The sequence below is a fragment of the Apodemus sylvaticus genome, chromosome 23, assembly GCF_947179515.1.
Source record: "Apodemus sylvaticus chromosome 23, mApoSyl1.1, whole genome shotgun sequence".
In the NCBI taxonomy this organism is placed as follows: domain Eukaryota; kingdom Metazoa; phylum Chordata; class Mammalia; order Rodentia; family Muridae; genus Apodemus; species Apodemus sylvaticus.
Window position 1 is genome coordinate 14,555,780 of NC_067494.1, and position 6,640 is coordinate 14,562,419.

Consider the following 6,640-nt stretch of genomic DNA (forward strand, 5'->3'; position numbering starts at 1 on the left):
TTCATATTTCGATGGGAAGGTAGATTTTTTTATTCTTTTTCAATGCAGACTTTAAGAGAGATCACATAGAGTCCATACATTATTTTGAACATTATACCTATTATAAACAGTGGTGACAGGTGTTTTCCCGATTATTTGTGTCCTTTTCAGTTTCTTTCATTTTTCTGCAGTTCTCCATCTCAGATCTCGGCCTCCTGGCTGAGATGTTTGCTGCTGCCAACAGTGAAGCAGTTTTCTGAATTTGATTTTCACACCACAGGTGTGAGTATATGCGAAGGAGACTGATGTTTCCTTGGGCGATTGCTTTCTCCTACAACGTTATATTCCGTTTATTACTCTTCACCTCATTTGTGAGATTGTCAGGTTTTGTACGTTGTGTTCACGTCAGACATAAGTAGAATCCTTACCCTCCTCACGTCCCGTCGGGTGCTCATTAGTGCTTTGCTCTTCTTTTCTTTCCTCTGTTTTTCTTTGTTTTACTTTCATTCTTCCTGTCTTTCTTTCCATCTTTGTTTTTTCCCCTCAGTGAGCTAGGACTTCACTGCCATGTGGATTACAAGTTGTGACAGTGCGCACCTGCCTGGTGTCAACTTCTCACTCTTAACTATGCTATTAGGTCTTTTGAATTGTAAGTCTCTCTCTCTCTCTCTCTCTCTCTCTCTCTCTGTCTCTGTCTCTCTCTCTGTGTGTGTGTGTGTGTGTGTTTGTGTGTGTGTGTGTATGTGCAGATGCATGTGTGTACAGATATTCTTTCCATTCCTGGTTTATTGACAGATTTCATCAAAAGTGTGTTGCATTGTGACCACTTTTCTGTTTCTGCATTTGTCGTGGGGTTATGAAACTTTGCCTTTCATTCTCTTCATCTGGTGGATCACACTTGCTGACTACAGTACTGGTTGAACTGTCTTCCTTACCCACTAACTGCAAAAGAGGCCAGGGTGCTCCAGAGAGAAAATGAAACTGCTCCCTCTAGACTCAGTTCTTCCTACAACAGAGACTTTCCTGTCACCTTTTCTATTTGTGAGCTGGAAGGGGAAGGATGGGGCGCCATCTCAAAACTGCAGCTGCCCAGCAGCATGCTGTAGAGAGGCAGCCAAGGGGACCCGGGCACTAAATTGAGACACAGTGACTAATCAGGACTTAGGCTCCTTCATGCTGGTCCCTGTGTCGAGGTCATAGACATGGAGGACAAGCATTTTGTAACAAGCAGGATGAATCATGGTGCTTGCCAGGAAAAACACAAGCACTTACCCATTGGAGTAGAGAGCATTATTAAGGAAGGAAAATTGATGGAGGCACGAGTGGTCTCCTGAGTCCTACAAAATACCTGCTAAGGAGCCTCACCTGAACTCATCAGAAAAAGGCTAACTTGTGAAATCTACATGATCTTAAACACATGGCAGGTGTGTTAGGCAGGGTGCTCTAGTTTAACAGGACATATAGAATGAATCTCTACATGTAGAAAGGTGATTTACTAGAAAGACATGCAGGCTGGGGCCCAGCTAATCCTATCATGGCTGCCTATGTGTGGAAAGACCAAGAATTCCAAAGTTCTCAGTGCACAAGACTGGATGTCTCTGGAGGTCTTCAGTATCAGAGTCCTGAAGTGCTGGGCTCTAGTGACAATGGAAGAATGGGCTTGGTAGCAAGGCCAGAGCAATCAGGGAAATAGCAAAAGCATACTTCTTCCATGCACTTACATAAACTCTAGAAGGTGGAGCCTATATTAAATGTGGGTTTTCCCATATCAAAAGATCGGGATTAAAGGTATGTTTCCCAACATTAAATATCTTGATTAGAATTAGATTTTTCCACTTCTAATTAATCCAAAATCTCTTTCATGTGTTCCATTTTTCAGTCCTAATTAATTCCAAGCATAATCAAGTTAACAACCATGAATAACTAACACATATGCACTATACATATACATATATACACATATACATATATGTATACACTACATATAACTATATACATGCACATATATTTATATGTATGAACATACATATAAATGTGTATATATATATATATATATATATATATATATGTGTGTGTGTGTATAAGTGTGTGTTTATGTGTATACATATAGTAGGTTTACTAAAATGACTTAAAGACCATGGTGTAGCTAATGCAATATTGGTGCCCATGTATTGAAAGTCCAAGAATCCCGTAATTCTCCAGTTTATGAGGCTGGGTGTCTCAGCTAGTTTTCAGTCTATGCAAGAATTCCAAGAAAATACACTGAAAACTATCTGAGTTCCCGTGCCAGTGACTAAAGGGACCTGCTAGCAAGGGTGGAGAGCCTGCCTTCTTTCTTCCAGGGTTTGTATAGGCTTCCGTGGGTCAGAAACTAGGAACGTAATTCAGCCCTCACAGAGTCATTTCAAATAGCGAACTGTATCAGTGTCAAAGCCTTTCAGGCCCTCAAAGCTCTGAAGGGAAGGGCCCTCCACTGGGCCTCAGATAATACAGAGTGTAGCAGAAACTCTACACATTACAGTGACTACTGCAGACACTGTCAGACTTTATGTTGACGCTTTACAGCCAGTCTCAACCTCAAAGTCATTTGATGGCGTCAGGACACAGGCCTGTGGTGCATGGTCTGAGTCTCACAGAGGTCATAGAATAGGACCCCTTCTGGGTAATTCCAGATTAGACAATATGCTCAAATAACTGCCTTCATCAGAATTCTGCAGCAAGTGCAGGGATGACCATTAATATTTACACAGACTGACCCATGCTTTTCATGTGTGGGTGACCTATGTCATCCAGCCCTTTGAAAAGAAAGGCACCAAAATAATTGGTTTCATTATGACATATTCATGTATTAAAGAAATATAAATAGACAATATCAACTCTTTTATTAAGCTTTCCAGTACCACTAGACCTGTCCCCTTTAAGGTACTCCTGCTTCTGCATTCACCTCTATGTTTGTGTGTGTGTGTATGTGTGTGTGTGTGTTACAGACCTGCCCCTGTGCAGAGGTGAAGCAAGTACTCAGAACTTCAACAGTGAGTTCATAATTAGAGAACAGTATTTCCCATCATTCCACCCCGTCTTGCCCTCCCAGCCTTTCTTTCCCCTCCTGTAATGGGTTTCCTACATCTTGAATGGGGTGATATCTATGTTTGATCCAGAAGACGCATTCACCCATACTTTGGACTTATCCTCCTGCGACAAACTTTTGGTGACCTGGTTGGGAAACTCTCCTCCTGCCTTCCTCTCTTTCCTTTGTTCCCTATGAGGGTTGTTGGAGCAGTCCTTGGGCAGCTGAAGACTTCTGTCTCAGAAGACAATGCAGGGAGATCCAGTGGCCTCCATGATGGAGTCTGGACCACCTCAATTTCTCAAGGGTTGAGGTGTATCAGGATATAAGCTAAGGACTGACTCTCAGATTTCTGTGCAAGACATATGGGGCAATTTCTTCTTAATATGTGTCCTCTAATGGTGAAGAGAGAGAGGAACTCATTCCCAGAAGCCTGAACACACTGTGAGAAACTCCTCATCCTCTCTCTCACCTCCCTACTTGACAGTTCTTGTTATTCTTTAGCATAGGAGGGAAAGAGTTCCTGACTGACATTTGGCTTTGCCACTTTGATCTCTGGGCAGACACCCTGATGCAAGGGACTCTGGGTGATCAGGGGTTTGTTCTCTGCTTTACACTGAGTCCCTTTTCCTGTGAGTAGGGTTCCTGATGCTATGATGAAGCACCAGGCCACAAAGAAAATTAGGGATTAAACTCTAGCTTCTGTCACCTTGACAAACAACTGCCAGCACAACTGAACCCTAGTCACTTTGACACACAAACACAACACATTTATTTATTTTGACAAAACACTTTTTAATCAGGATCTTTATCTATCCCAAACATGGCACATTCATATAATATCACAAAACAAAACACCAATGATATTAAACAAAACTTTGATAGTCTACCAATACATACACTTTAAAAGTTCAGTCTCTATAAAAACCTAGTCTTTTTTGAAATGAAAATTATCTTTTCAAAATTAAAGTCTCTGTGTACTTCTTTAATTATTAAACTTAAGTTAAATATCATTTTATTTCAGGAGAGAAGAACCAGTGCACCATTGTAATACAAAGAAAGTAAAACCTATCTCCAGCCATGAATACATCAGTATGCAGTGTCTGGGATTCATCACAGTCTTCTAGATCCTCCAAATGTTTCGGCCACGTCTCCAGCTCTGCCTCACAGAACACACAGCTTGTCATCGGGGCTCCAGCTGGCTCCTGTCCACTGCAGAGGCAGTCATCCCTGGTCATCCCATGGCACTGGCATCTTCAGATGCTGGTGACTCTTGCTGCAGCTGGGCTGCACGCTCACCCACAGCCTCTCCTGGGCTCTGTCATGGCGCCTCAGCTTCTCTCCTTGACTCCTTCAACCTTGGCACTGGGACTGCTCCACAGGCTGCGTCTGCACCGGTGGCCTCTCCTGTCTTTCCACAGTGCTGAGCCTCAGCTGCTCTGTGTGACCCTCCATTCGTCCAGCTACACCACCTGAGACCTTACACAGTACCCGGGTCAGCTGTCAGCACAAGGTAACACCTAGGCCATGTCCAGAGCACAGCTTCCTGACTCTCGGGAGATCCTTCCCAGAAAACTTCCCCTCGATGATGTTGGTCTCTTCTTAATCACAACTGATGCTTCAGCCCCAGGTGACAGCGCTCACTGTCCCATCAAAGCAAAGGTTTGCTATACTTCTCTGGTCTCTTGTTAAACATAACACACTCTTCAGCTCTAACTTGCCACATACCACAGATTGTTTGTACAGATGACTTAGGAGAGTCTTTGCTTCCCTCACAAGCCAGGCCTCCATCATCTGGTCTGTCCCCAGAAGGCTTCTCTTCCAAGCTATTACAGAACAGCTGCTCACTGTGCTCTCAACACTCAGTGATTTTTCTGTCTCAAAGTTTCAAAATTCTTCCACCATCCTGTCCACAATGCATCCTCAGATCTTTGGCAGCAATACCCAGCAATCATTTACCTAGTTGAGGTCATTATTGCTGGGAGGAAACACCATGACCAAAGCAAGTTGGGAAGGCAAAGTTTTATTTGGGTTGGACTTCCACAGCATAGTCTATCACTACAGGAAGTCAGAACAGGATCTCAAGCAGAAACTGAAACAGGCCAAGGTAGGAAGGAGGGGTGCTGCTTACCTGCTTGCTCCCCTTTGCTCTCTCAGTCTGATTCCTTATAGAAACCAGGACTACCATTCCAGGGGGCCTGAACAACAGTGTGCTAGGCCCTTCCACATCAATTATTAAATCAGATGATGCCTTATAGGGTTGCCTACAACTCAGTATTATAAAAGCATTTCCTCAGTTGGAGTTCCCTCCACTCTAACAAGTCCATCTTGTGTGCAATTGACATAAAACTCACCAGCACACACTCAGAGCTGACTTGTACTCCATTTCAGGTTGCAAGTGTCCACAGCACATGTTTGATGTCAGTCATCTGCTCAGTTGGTCTCTGCAGTTAAGGTGAGGTTCTGTGTGGTGGTCCAGGAGGGTTCTTCTCTTAGGATGCCCAGAAAGGAGACATGGCTTCTGAGCAGCGGTGGAGAGCCTGGGTGGGCACTTTCAGGCTCAGCATTGCATCTTCGATGGGACCAACTCTGTCTGTTGGCCATGGTGCCTTCTACCTCACCAAAGGATGTAGTCTCAAAACCTGGCTAGAATGATGTTGAAGATATCCTAGAGAAAACATTTATTTCCTTTGTAACAAAATATTTCTTTTGGACCCATCCTCACACTGAGAGCACTGTCTTGTTGGTGGCACACCAGCTGTTTGCTCAGTGACACCTCTCTGTGATGATTCAAGCAGGGATTCTGTGATCCTTAGAACTAAGCCTTCATGGCTCTGTGACAGGATGCTCAGATGTGAGAGACCTGCCCTGTGACCCCAGCAGATCCTCCCACTACACCCTGCCCAAGCTCTGGCTCCTTTGCACCAGCCCCCCTCTGCTTGACACTTCTCTCCAGTCTCCCTTCCTCTGACCTCCCTTTGTTTTTTCTCATTCCCCTCAGCCTCAGCCTGCAGGGCCCTCTCACTCACTCCTACCCCTGGCTAAGTGTGGGTTTTCCCTCACCCTTGTTGGAGAACATTATACAGGAACTTGGGAAAGAATTAGAATCTGCCCCCTCTCCCTCAAATCACTTCTTGTGGATACTGCAGATGTTTTCTTCTTTTAACTCTGTCACCCTAAGAAGCTTAACCTTTCATCCTTGACGTCACTGTCCCCTCTTTCAAGGTTCTGTGAGCTCTGTGCCCGATGCCCCATTAGTCACCGTGCCCTTACTCAGGGTGAACTCTGATGAAAACTAACCATGGCATATGGACTTCATCTTTCCTGTTACAGTGCAGTGAGGTGCTTCCATGTGTAAAAGGGGGAAAACATCTCTCAAAGGGGTCAAAGATAATTTTTCTGGAGACAAACTTGAAAGACCGTGGCCAGCCAGTAAGGATGACCACAGATTTAGGTTTCCCTCACTTTTACCTGGTGGCAATTTTATGAACATTTTATAGAAAGACACGAGGAATTCATGAATCAATTCTCTCTGAAGTACAAAGGTGGGTGCCTCAGGAAGATGGATTATAACAAGGCTGGGAAACGCCAACT